This window comes from Orycteropus afer, unplaced genomic scaffold (genome assembly GCF_000298275.1).
Source record: "Orycteropus afer afer isolate SDZICR_OR568_19922 unplaced genomic scaffold, OryAfe1.0 scaffold00123, whole genome shotgun sequence".
NCBI classification, from domain to species: Eukaryota; Metazoa; Chordata; class Mammalia; order Tubulidentata; family Orycteropodidae; genus Orycteropus; species Orycteropus afer.
Window position 1 is genome coordinate 6,001,335 of NW_006921710.1, and position 14,000 is coordinate 6,015,334.

Genomic DNA, 14,000 nt, shown 5'->3' on the forward strand with positions numbered 1-14,000 from the left:
ATGATAGGTGGATATGCCTGTGAAGGGCCTGGCCCAGGCTTGGCACTCCCAAGGCCCACAGTAAACAGCAGCTATGGCAATGCCAGCGATGACAGCCCCTCAGAGAGCTGGACCGGGAGCTCAGTACAACTGCACTCCATGCAGCAGTTCCAGGCCAGCCTGCTCTTAGATGCTGAGAGCCAGAGATGGCAGAGATGTCACACCTGCCCCGGGGGCTCCCTGTGGGGCTTGGGGGACAGACACACAGGCAGCCCGGTCCAAGAAGCCTGGAGTACAACCATTAATTTGGGGAAGGGCTGAAGTTTATAGACATCTACCTAGAGGGGTCCGTCACAGCTGGGCTTTTAGTATTTTGTGTGTGTGTCTGTGTGTGGTGAAAACACACACAACAAAACATTGACTGTCTCAACAATTTCTCCATGTACAATTCAGTGGCATTGATTATATTCTTCAAGTTGTATAACCATTCTTCTTATCCTTTCCCAAATCATTCCACCTGAACTTACTGCCCCTTAAGCAAACACTCCCCCTCTTCTCTCCCTCCCACTGCTGGGAGTGACTAATCTTTGATTTCTATATATTTGCTTATTTCGTATAAATGAGATCATACAGTATTCTTTCGCAACTGATTTATTTTGCTCACCATGGTGTTTTTTTTTTTTTTTTTTTTTAACATTCATCCTTCTTGTGGCATACATCAGGACTTCATTTCTCTTTATGTTGAATAATACTCCATTGTGTGTGTGGACCATATTTTGTTTATCTGTTCATCAGTGGCTATTGTGAAAAGTGACAGAATGAACATTGGTGTACAGGTTTCTGTTTTCCCTCCTGCCTTCATGTTTTCTGGGTATAGACCTAGGATTGAAATTTCTGGGTTATGCTTTTAGCATTTCTAATCTTTTTCTTTTTTTACTTATTATAGTAAAGCTTATTGTAAAAATAAGACTTTATTGAGGAAAGGTTTACATATGGAAGGAAACTTGGTTGGTTACCAGGAGTAGGAGGGGAGGGGAGGGAACACTTCAAAAATAAATAAAAATTAAAAAAAAAAATCAGACTTTACACAAGTATTTGAAAACCTCTAGTCATCCCCCCAGACAGAGATAACCACTGTTTACAGTTTAAGTTTTATTCTTTGGCCTTTTTTTCCTGTAGGCATTCATGTGGAGGTTTTATTTATAGGTTTGCTGTGTTTCATTTTGTTTTACAGAAATGAGATCACATTGTGTATCTGCACTGCTGTATCACTGACATCAGGCCAGCAGCATAGGTATCACCTGGAGTTTGTCAGATATCAGAATCTCAGGCTCCACCCCAGACCTGCTGGATCACAATCGGCATTTAACAAGACAATCACCCATCTGTCACTCTGTCTACTGCAGTGACTTCTGTGTTGCTATGATACTGGAAGCTGTGCCACCAGCATTTCAAACATCAGCAGGGTCATCCATGGTGGACAGGTTTCAGGAGAGCTTCCAGAGTAAGACAGACTAGGGAGAAAGGTGTGGAGGTCTACTTCCAAAAATCAGCCAAGGGAAGTCCTATGGATGACAACAAAACACTGCCCAATCAAGAACTGGAAGATGAGCCCCATTGGCTGGAAGGCGCTCAAAATACACAGTGGCCATAGCAACGGGCCTGAGCACATCAACAGTGAGGAGGGGGCACGGGACTGGGCAGTGTTTCATTCTGTTGTGCACGGCATCGCCAGGAGTCGCAGCCAACTCTGCACCAACGAACACAACAACAATAACAGTAACAATAGCAATAACATCACTACTTGGCTGTGTAGTTTTCTACTATTTGGCCATGACCTGGTTTTGTTTCCTAGGCTGTTAAAAAATGGCTGCCATATACATCCTGGCCCATAGTCTCTGGGCTGGTCTTGAAGAATGGACGAATAGAATGTCATTGGAGGGTGTGGAGAAGAAATGATATCCTGGACAGAAGAACTCGAAAAAGCAAAGCTATGGAGTCAGAAAGGAAATTAACTTATTACTCACCCTGGCCTCAGTTTCCCCCACAGGGCTTGGTGGGAGTTGAAGGAGAGCTCCTGATGGTGGTTTCCCCCAGAATGTGAGAAGCTGGGCCCTATGGAAATGTTGGGATAAAAACATCAGTGAATTAAATTTCAATGAAGGCTTTTAGCCTTCACTTTGAGCACTGAGGAGGGGGAAGTCTTCTGAAGGTTCCAAAGTGTTAGCACAAACTGTGCTGGGCAGGTTAGTAACACCAGGAACATCCACTGGGCACTTCCTCCTGGCCAGGTACTGTGCTGAGAGGTGAGCCTGCACTGTCTCCCAACCCCTAAAGAGCAGACGCTATTTCTACACACATATTTGCATGCACTGCAAATATGTCCATGTATGTTGTAGAGTGAACAAACTTCTTAGCAATAACCAAACACCTTGAGGAAATGAGTCCCTGGGCCTGTGGGGAGTTGCAGGGACCACAGCTGCAAGGTCAATGGGCATAACATCGTCCACAAAGACAGTGTTCTACATCCTACTCTGGTGAGTAATGACCGGGGTGTTAAAAGCTTGCAAGTGGCTATCTAGGGTGCAACTATTTCTCTCTCTTTCTCCAGAGCAAAGAGGAGTAAAGAAAATCAGAGACACATAGAAACAATTAGTCCAAGGGACTAGTGGACCACATGAACCTCAGCCTCCACAACCTGGGACCAGAAGAACTAGATGGTGCCCTGCTATCACTGCCAACCCCAGCCACTCTGAAAGGAGTCACAATAGGAGTTCTTGGATAGAGTGGGAGACAAAAACTCAAAATAATAAAAATGACCAGGTTTACTGGGTTGATAGAAACTGGTGGAACCCCTGAGACTATAGCCCTTAGTAACCTTTCAAGCCTGGATCTGAATTCACCCCTGTGGCTCAATTTTCAGCCAAACAATAGACAGGACTATAAGGGGAACAATATATAACATCAGGGAGGTAGAGGTAGCACTGTCTAGAACAACCAACCATACAGGATCAAAGGGCACCACTTGCCCAGCGGGAGAGCTCAGAAGGCAGAAATGGATAGGAAAGAAGGCCAAAGAGAAATAGGAACCACAGGATGAAGTGGGAAGAGTGCCGTTGCATTGTGGAGATTGCAGTCAATGTCACGAAAAAGATGGGCATGAACTGTTGAACCGAAAACCAACTTACTCTGTAAACTTTCACCCAAATCACAACGAAAAATTAAAAAAAAAAAAAAAAAAAAAGACAAGCTATCAGCTAGGAGAATATCTTTGGAAATCGTATATACATCCAACAAGAATCTTATAACTAAAATATATATAAACTTCAACAATTTAACAACAAAAAGACAAATAATCTACTCATAAAATGTGCAAAGGACTTGAATAGCCATTTCATCAAAGAGGACATTCAGATGGCTACCAAACACATGAAAAGATGCTCAGTGTCATTAGCTGTCAGAGAGATGCAAATCAAAACCATAATGAGATACCATTTCACTCCCACTAGGATGGCTAAGATATTTAAAAATAATAATAACAAATGTTAGTGGAGATATGAGGAAACTGGCACGCTTATCCATTGCTGATTGTTGTTGTTGTTGTTATGTGCCGTGGAGTCGGACCCGACTCACAGCGACCCCTCCTTGGGTTTCCAAGGTGGTGTCACTACTACAGAAGTGGGTTACCCAACCTTCCTTCTGAGGAGTGGCTGGTGGATTTGAACCGCCACCCTTCTGGTTAGCAGTCAAGTGCCTTAGGCATGATGCTACCAGAGCTCCTAAGAATGCAAAAATGTTTCAGTGATTGTGGAAAACAAACAACAGTTCCTCAAAAAACTAAAAACAGAACTACTCTGTGACCCAGCAATTCCACGCCTAGATATTTACCCAAAAGATTTGAAAGCAGAGACTCAAAAAGAGACTTGTACACCAATGTTCATTGCAGCACTATTGATAATAGCCACAAGGTGGAAACAACCTAAATACCCATCAACAGATGAATGGATAAATAGAATGTAGTCAATGCATACACTGGAATACTACTCAGCCAGCAGAAGTGAAGTCTTGATATATGCTATAGCAGAGATGGAGCTGGAAGACATTATGCTGAGCAAAATAAGCTAATCACAAAAGGACAAATACTGTGTGACCTCACTTATATAAAGAGACAAGAAAAAGCAAATGTACAGAGACTGGAGTTTATTAGTGGTTACCGGGAGTGGGAAGAAGGGGAAATAGTAGGGCTAACAGTGATAGAAAATGGGATTGATTAAGGATAGGATTGTATAGGCAATTATTGTGATTGCCACTGTACTTTACACCTGTAAAAAGTTGAATGGGCAAAAGCTGTGTGATAGGATATAGTTACAACAGTGACCGAAAACAAAACAAGGCTGCTTACATACAAACACCTCATGGAATTTGGTCTTATGGTTTGGAGGTCTAAGGTCACAGGACATCCCAGTTAACTAGCCTAATATTGTATTTAGTGCTTCCATTCTACCTCCTAATTCCTTTCGTAGTGTCTGAGGTCTTAAAAGCTTGCAAGAGGCCATCCAAGTCACAACTGGTCTCTATTTATTCACCTGATGCAAAAGAGGAAGGAGTCAGGAATAGGAGGAGGATATGGAATGTCTGGCGGTTCAAACCCACCAGCCACTCCTCGGAAGGAAGGTTGGGCAATCCTACTTCCGTAGTGATACTGCCTCGGAAACCCAAGGAGGGGTTGCTATGAGTCAGGGCCGACTCGACGGCACACAACAACAACAACAACATGGAATGTGTGTGGCTAATTGCCACCATGAACAACTGCTTCCTTCACCACTAGATCAGAACTAGATGATGGCGAACTACCATTACTAAACATTTTGATTAAAGATTCTGTAGCAGAATCATGATCAAAAGGGGGGAAATGCAGAACAGAATTACAAATTCTCATGGACTCTAGACTTTCTGAAGCCTGGGAGGGTAGATCAACCACTCAAACTATTGTCCTGAGAAAATCTTTAAGCCTTAAACCAAAAATATCCCTGAAGTCTTTTTAAAACTGAACAAGGGTTTAGCTTAACTAATTAAAAAAAATGTCTAGCCTGGAGCATTATGCTCTTTTAAAAACTATATGGGATAAAATTGACTACAGCAACTCGAAAGATGAAATAGGAACCTTAGGGGACAGGGAGCTTGTATCAGTAGGGGAGGAACAACTCAGAAAAGGAGAGTGAGGATGGTTACACAACTCAAAGGATGCAAACATTGTCACTAAATTGTACCTGTAGAAATTGTTGAATTTGATGCATGTTTTGCTGTGCACAGTCTCAACAACAACAACAACAAAACTAATCCTTTCTGATAGGGTTTCTGTTGTGTATACAGTAGGTGCTCAATAAATGTTGGTTGAATGGAATTAGACAGGGGCCTTATTATCCACCTGCTTTAAAATTCAGTTTAAAATAAATTCAGTTATTTAAAGTGGCCTTTGCATTCATTAAGGAGCTCTGGTGGTGTAGTGCCTAAGGCATTTGACTGCTAACCAGAAGGTTGGCAGTTCAAACCCATCAGCCACTCTGTGGAAGCAAGAATGCACAATCGACTTCTGTAAAGATTTACTGCCTCAGAAACCCAATGGGGGCTGCTATGAGTTGGAATTGACTCGATGGCAGTGGGTTTGGTTTGGTTTTAGTTTGCATTAATTAATTAAATCATTCATTTATCAGCATTGATCAGTGGTTACTTTTTCCCAGATCTGTGAGAAACAGGGGAGTGAAGAGGTGAATAAGTTGCAGGGCTTGTCCTTGTGGATTGTGATTTGTAAGGGAAAGTTAACAGACTGTATGAGCCAGGAGGGACAAACTCAGGAGCCATGAGGACAGGGGGCCAAGGCACCTGCTCCAGGCTGGGGCCAAGACATTGCTAAGGGAGCTACAGGTCCAGGCTGAGGGCACACACAGTACTCAGCACCAAGATTTCCCAGGGGCCCTGGTGGTCCAGACATCTGTGCCTGCCCTGCTCTCAGGGCAAGGAGCTCCCCGTGAGCCCAGAAAAAGGCAGGTGCCCAACACGTGCTGATTATGTCATGTTTAGGTGCATGTGGGTCAAGATTGTAGCTTTGAAGATTATAGATTTGCCTGATGTTCAATCCACCTCTGCTACTTTCTAGCCAGTGACCTTAGGTAAGTTACTTCAACTCTCTGAACCTTAGTTTCTTCATCTATAAAAGGGGATAACAAGGTTGTGTGAGGATTTGTTGATGTAATAATTTTGTAAGGCATCTGAAGGGTGCCAGGAACAGTCAGCAATTAGAACTACGATTAGTATAATTATATTCATCATCACCATTGTACTACCCAGAAAAACTTCTTCAGTCTGTGAGTATAACAGAGCACATCACCTCTTGATGTGAAAGAAAAAGAATGATAAATAGACCAAGATTTGGAGGGAGAGAGAGAGAGAGAGAGAGAGAGACAAAGCTGAGTCTGGTGGCTCCCAGATTGCCCTATTCCATATGTGCCCAGGGGGCTTTCAGGTTCCAACCAAGGTCCCAACTCAGTCCAGGGGCAATCAGGAAAGGCCTCCTGGAGGAGATGATGTTTGAACTGAGCTTGGAAGGCTGAACAGGAATGGGCCTGGTAAGATATGAGAAGTGAGGGGAAGCATTTGTGAAGGGAGCACGGCTGCTTTGAGGACAGAGGCAGCCACTGTGGCTGAACTTGGTGAATATCCAATCAATTATCATTGACAATGATAACAGCAAACGTGGCTTGCTGTCTAGTAAGCACCACCACATCCTTGCACTCACTACATGCTCACTATGGCCAGTGGTCACTCCCAGTTCACAGATGAGCCTCTGAAAACTGAAATGGCTTCTCTACACACACACATACACACTCCTAGCGCAAGAGAGGGGAGGAATTTAAACCTCATCCTGTTGCTGGTGGAAAAGTGGTTATTAGTCCCATCTGCTTCTCCAGGGTGCTCTGAGGATGTGTACTGGTTTTCTAAGGAATCCTGGTGGCATAGTGATTAAGTGCCTGACTGCTAACTAAAAGGTTGGCAGTTTGAACCCACTGGCCACTCTGTGGGAGAAAGAGATGGCAATCTGGTCCTGTAAAGATTACAGCCTTGGAAACCCAATGGAGGCAGTTCCATCCTGTCCGAAGGGGTCACAATGAGTTGGAATCAACTCTAAGGCAATGGGATCATTTTTGGGTATTAGTTTCCTAGAGCTGCTATAACAAATCATCCTATGCTGAGTGGCTTAAAACAACAGAAACTTATTTCCTCACAGCTCTGGAGGCTAGAAATCTGAAATCAAGCAGTTGTCAGGGCCATGATCCCTCAAAAGGCTCTAGGGGAGAATCCCTCCTTTCTTTCAATTCCCGTGACTCTAGGCCATCCTTGGTTTGTGGCAACTTAACTTCAGTCTCTTCCTATGGCTGTCTTCTCTGTGTTTCTGTGCCTCAATCTCCCTCTGCCTTTTTTCTTTCTCTCTTATAAAGATGCCTGTCATTGTATTTAGGGCCCACTCTTAATCCAGGATGATCTCACCTCAAGAGCCTTAACTTAATTACACCTGCAAAGACTTTTGCCTAATAAAATCATACTCACAGGTTCTAGGAATTATAAGTTATGTATTTTAAAAATATTTTTTATTGTGATTTGGGTGAAAGTTTACAGAGCAAATTCATTCTCCACACAGCAGTTCATACACATTTTGTTTCATGACATTGACTGCAATTCCCAACAATGGAAAAGCTCTTTCCCACTTCCTCCCAGTAGTTACCTCTTTCCTGTGTCCTTCCCTCCCATGCACTTCCACCCCCTGAGCTGTTCTCCCTGTGCAAACACTGAGATTCTGTTCTCCCAGACTGCTCTCCAAGGAGTGTATCTACCTGATGTAAATGGTCACTCCATATGCCTATCTATTGTTTGGTTGGAAGCCACAGGAGTGAGCTCAATTCCAGACCTGAAGGGTAACTAGGAGCCATAGTATCAGGGTTTTACCAGGCTCTATTAGAGCAGCAAACCTGTTTTTTTTTTCATGATTTTGTTCCACATTGTTCTCCCACTGTATCCAGCATCTCCTGCACCCATCCCCCTCTGAATGGCTGACAGTGGTAGCTGAGCACCATCTAGTTCTTCTGGTCTCGTGGTCGTATAGACTGAGGATCACATGGTCTACCAGTCCCTTGGACTGATTGCTTCCATGTGTCTTTGCTTTTCTTCATTCTTCTTTGTCTGGACAAGGAGAAGCCCATCATTGCATCTAGATAGCTGCTTGCAAGCTTTTCTTCTTTTTTAAATTGTGATTTGGGTGAAAGTTTACAGAGCAAATTCATTTTCCATACACTTTGTCTCATGACATTGACTGCAATTACCCACAATGCAACAGCTCTCCTCCCACTTCCTCCCACAGCTACCTCATCCCTGTGTCCTTCCCTCCCATGCACTCCTGCCTCTCAAGCCATCTCCCTGTGCATACACGGCCCTTCTATTCTCCCATGATTGATCTCTCCAAGGAGTGTATCTACCTAATGTAAATGTTCAGCTTGTATGTCTGCCTTTTGTTTGGCTGGAAACTACAGGAGTGGGTTCAATTCCAGACCTGAAGGGGGACCGTAGTCTCAGGGGTTCCACCAGGCTCTATCAGATCAGCAAACCTGGTCCTTTTTTTTTTTTTTTAATGATTCTAAGTTTTGTTCCACATTGTTCTCCCACTCTATCCAGGATCTCATACATGGATTCCCCCTCCAAGTGGTTTACAGTGGTAGCCAGGCATCATCTAGCTCTTCTGGTCTTAGAGTCATATAGGCTGAGGATTGCATGGTGTACCAGTCCCTTGGACCAATTGCTTCTATGCTACTTTGGTTTTCTTCACTCTTCTTTGCTCTGGACGAGGAGAGACCCATTGTTGCTGCTTGTAAGCTTTTAAGATCCCTGTTGCTACTTGCCAAAGCAGGATGTGGAACAATGTTTTTGTGTAGTATGTTATGCCAGTTGAGCTTGATGTCCTCTGCGACTGTAGTCCTGAGCCCACAGGTACAACTACTCACTCCCTAAAGGTAGCTGGTTGTGGCCTAGAAATCACCACAACCTTGTCTTTTGTCAGCTCTACTATATACCCAGACATTGTTATAGCACATACAAATATGCTTGTAGAAACATTGTCTGCCAACCCTATACATGGTCATGGGCACACTCCCCCCTGCCTAGACATACCTGATCATTCAGCCTGTCCACCCATCTATCCACCCTAGAACAATGCTTGCCATCACTTGCAATGCAGTACCATACATGCAGAAGGGTTCTTCTTGTTTGTACCTCCCATGTACTTCTCTATGTCTTCCTCTTCCTCAATGCCACCATACAAGTTAAACTTTTTTTTTTAAAATATTTTGTTGTGTTTTTGGTGGAAGTTTACATAGCAAAGTACGTTCCCATTTGACAGCTTCCCCATGGGTTGATCAATGACATGAGTTACCTTTTCCACATTGTGTCAACATTCTCTTCAATAGTGTTCTGGTTGTTCTGTTTCTGGTACTCAAGTTTCCTTGCCCCTTATCTTGTTATCTTTGCTTTGGATTCAAAACCTTTTGGAGTCATAGAGATGATCCTTTCGTAGAGCACTGATCTAACAGGTAATATCCTCTATTTTGTGTGTCACTCAGTTTTTCTGCTAAAAGGTGACCTCAGGGGATAGTGTGGGTTCAAGGTTAAAGAGCATCCCAGGGTGATAGACTCAATGAGTCCTCTGGTATGAGTTGGTCCAGTTAGTGTGGCATTTTTTTTTTTTTTAAGAATTTTAGTTTTGTTCTGAACTTTTTTTTCCCATTCTGACTGGGCTCATCGATGGTGCCCCTGGTCAGAACGGTTGCACATATCATTTTTGAAGCCACTATTCAACCTACTGGAGTCCCTAAGTGGTGCAAACGGTTAACATGCTTGGCTGCTAACTCAAAGGTTGGAAGTTCAAGTCCACCCAGACGCGCCTTGGAAGAAAGGCCTGGAGATCTGCTTCCCAAAATAATCAGCCCCTGAAAACCCTGTGGAGCACAGTTCCTCTCGGACACACATGGGGTCGCCATGTGTCAAAGATGAGTCAAAGATGACTCTATGGTAACTGGTTTTTTGTTCCCCAATTCAACCCACTACAGGGTGGGAATGTGGGCCACGATAGGGGGGGCTTCCAGGGTACCCAATATTCTTCTTCCCCATCGGGGACACTGCAGTTCCCATCCACACCTGTCAGAGCCAAAGGGGGCTGGGACTAATGAGCCCATCCTTGAAGGAAGGAGGTGAAGGCCCAGGCAGGCAGAAGCCTCTAACCTAGAAATCAATCTCAATGTGGTCAATGGAGGTGAAGGCCATAAGTCAGGAGGTGACCTGCCCAGGGTCACCACAGGAGTTAGAGGCAGTGACAGGGCTAGGTCCATCCTGCCACCCTCTAACCTCTATTTCAATTGCCTGTTTATTTGTAGGTGAAGAAACAGTGCTTGATAGCAACTAGGAGACAGGTGATAAGCATACAGCCTTAGACTGTTCCTGGAGCTGTTGCTGCGCACAGTCTGTTTCCAGAGTTTTTGAGCCGGTAGTTATGCTGACCCCCATCCATGTTACCTGCCTTGCTGTGCTGTGCTGGGTGCCTCAGGGTATCTCCTCCGTTCTATGGGGTCGTGATCACAGATACCAGGAGAGAAGAGCTATTTCTGCTGAACACCCAAGGATGGAGGGAGGAAACTGCACCCTGGCGCAGTTCCTTCCCTCCCGTCCCTCTTTCCTCCTTCTTTCCCCCCCTTACTCCCTCCCTTCAAGCAACCTTCACCAGATAGTTGCAATGTGCAGGACTCAGAGCTGGGTCCCAAGGACACTGGGATGAGTCAGCAGCTACTTTCTGCCTCTGAGGGGCAAATGACATCACTGGGTACAGAAATAATTCGAGGTGAGAGAGGTGGCAGGTACAAGATAAATACAATCAATAGCTGGTTAGAAATTTTCCTGGGAAAATAGTGACAACAGCCATCAAAGAAGCTACCCAGTGATGAGCGAAGAAACCTGCAAAACCACAACATAACAGAAAGCGTGAATAAAGGGAGACATTTATCTCATTCTTAAACCGAAAAACTTGGTGTAAATACGCCAATTCCTCTCCAACCTAACACATTTAACGCAACATTCTGATGTTTTTTTTTTCTTCTAGGAAGCTGACATTATTTCATTTATTGTTATTTCTAAAATTTATCTCAAAAAATACATGATTGCGAGTTGGCAATAAATGTTTTAAAAAAACAAGAAGAATGTCAGGAGCTCGCGCTCTTGGGGACTAAAACACTCTAAAGCTACAATGATCACACTGTGTGACATCATTAAAGGAAGAGACAGGCAGAGACCCGAAGCAGAAAGGATCTGGATGTAAATCGAATGTGTGTAAGAATTTACTTTGTGATAAAAGAGACCTCACATCAGAGGCAAGAATGAGGGGTGCAGGTGATTCTCTAGCCTGAGATTCCATTTGGGGTACAGAGAGGAGCCCTTCTCCCTCTGATGATATTCCTTGGAAGGCTTTGCCTGCATGGGGTTGATTAAAAGCTTAAAAGCAGTTAACATGATACTTGTCTGATAGAACCTCGGGAGACCCCTGAGACTATGGTCCCTAGTAACCCTTCAAGTCTGGAATTGAACTCACTCCCGTGATTTCCAGGCAAACAACAGACAGGCATAGAGGGTGAACATTTACACCAGGTAGATACACTCTTTAGAATGACCAATCACGGGAGAACAGAAGGGGAGTATTTGCATAGGGACATAGGTTGGGGAGTGGGAGAATGTATAGGAAAGAAGGACAAAGAGGAGAGGTAACTACAGGGAAGAAGTAGGAAGAGAGCTGTTCCATTGTGGGGAATTGCAGTCAATGTCATGAAACAAAATGTGTATGAACAACTGCTGTATGGAAAATGAATTTGCTCTGTAAACTTCCATCATCATCATCATCATCATCTTCATCATCATCTTCATCATCAGTGATTAACATGAGTGTAGCCCCAATATCCCCAGAGTGTCCCCATCCATTATCTCATCTGGCCTTCAAAGAGGTAGTGCAAGGGCCATATGCATTAAAAAAAAAAAAAAAAGTTCATTCTCTCTCCAAGATAACATTATAGAAACCTATTATAGCAAATTAGAAAAGAAGAGAGAAAGTGAACCCTCCAACATGAGCCCACTACACACATATATCTATTCTTTCCAAACCAGGACCATAATGCATGTGTAGTTTTGTAACCTGCTGAGTTCACTTCACATCACATAGTGCGTGTTTAATTCTCCTTTGAAAGCATAATTTCTAACGGTTGTGTTCTATTCCACAGGAGGCAACCTCCTATTATTATTTTAGTTGCCCCCTGAAGTTGATTGTTTTCCAGGCAGCTATAATGTTTCTTGAACAACCTGCTGGCTTTTAAAAGACTCATTTCTGATTATTTGCTTAAGGCCAGATTCCTACAAGTGGGGATACCCTCAAGTGGGGTCAAAGGGCAGAACATATGCAGGAATCTTGATACATAATTGCAAGCTGTTTTCCAGAAAGGTGAACCCATGGATGCAGGAAGCCAATGCAAATTTTCCAAGCTTCACCAGCTCTGAGCATTATTTTTAGTTTTTTTTACTTTGGCAGTTTGCTAAGCTTCCTCTCTGCCACGTGTCCTGCTAAGTGTTATGTAATGTCATTGTCACACCACCCTGGGAGGTGGCACCCATTTTACAGATGAGAAAACTGGCTCCTCACGCGCCAGGGTCACCCCTGGACTTCTCTGACTCCAGCTGGAGGCATGGCCTGTTTTCCTTGGTCCTTTTCTTCTTCAACGACTCTGTTGCTTTGGGCCACCACCATTGTCTTTCACACAAGTGAATTTTCTAATCCACATATTTGATGCTGTGACTTCAGTTGGGGTGCTCCTACCAGGAGATGATTACAAAGTAAGCACAGGTTTACTTGTGCTTAGTTACTAACTGCAGTGAACAATTTTACATTTTTTTTTTTTCAACAAAACAAAGATTCTGCTTCTAGGCATGATGGCCATCTGTCTCTCTCCCAACCCCACAGCACCTTCCTACAGAATCAAAGCCTCTTCTCAAATTTACAGTCCCTGACAAGAATAGAGCCCTCAGGAAGCAAGGTAAGCACAGATTTACTTGTGGTTACTTACTAATCTGTAGTGAACAATTTCACATGGGTTTCAACACAGATGTGAAAAACCTGTGAAACTGTTCACTGCAGGTTAGTAAATAAATACAAGTAAGGCGGTGCTTACCTTGCTCATTGGGTAATCCTCCCCTACTTCCGGCCTGCCTTTCAGGCACCTGCATTCCCCTGACTCCGGCTCCCCACCCCCGGCGCCTCTAAGTCCCAGCTCTTCCGCGACGAGTTTAGGCCGTTAGGCACCCCTCGCCGTCCGCGCCCCGGGCTGAGCTAGAGCCCCAGCCAGCTGTTTAGGGCAGCGCTTGTCACATGACTGCACTGATTTGCTGAGGCGCCGCTTGACCGCCTTCCTTCAGAGCAGCGGGCCACGCTCTGATCTGAGCGTTCCTAGCGCCCCCGTGCGCAATGCTGGCACACAGTCGCTGCTTAGTGCAGAAAGAGCGAATCACCCGGGGTTGTTACAGACATTGACTGCTCTGAGCAACCGAAAAGAGAATAGGAATTGCTTCTTATTAACCAAGAGTTGTTTGGAACAGTGTTTACGTATGGGGACAGAGGAGGGGGGTGCTGGGAGATCTAAAACCAAACCCACTGCCATCGAGTGGATTCTGACTCATATCGTTAGAACAGAGTAGAACTGCCCCCTAGGGTTCCCAAGGCTGTAAATCTTTATGGAAGCCTGCTTCGTCTTTCTCCCGCGGGTGCAGGAGTCAGTGCTCCTTAAAACGGTCTTGGAGTTAGAATCGTTTTAGGGGCAACATGAACGCCGTCTTTTTATAACTTAATTTAGCCCTTCTCATCCCTTCCTAGGGAGCTCTGGTAGCACAGTGGC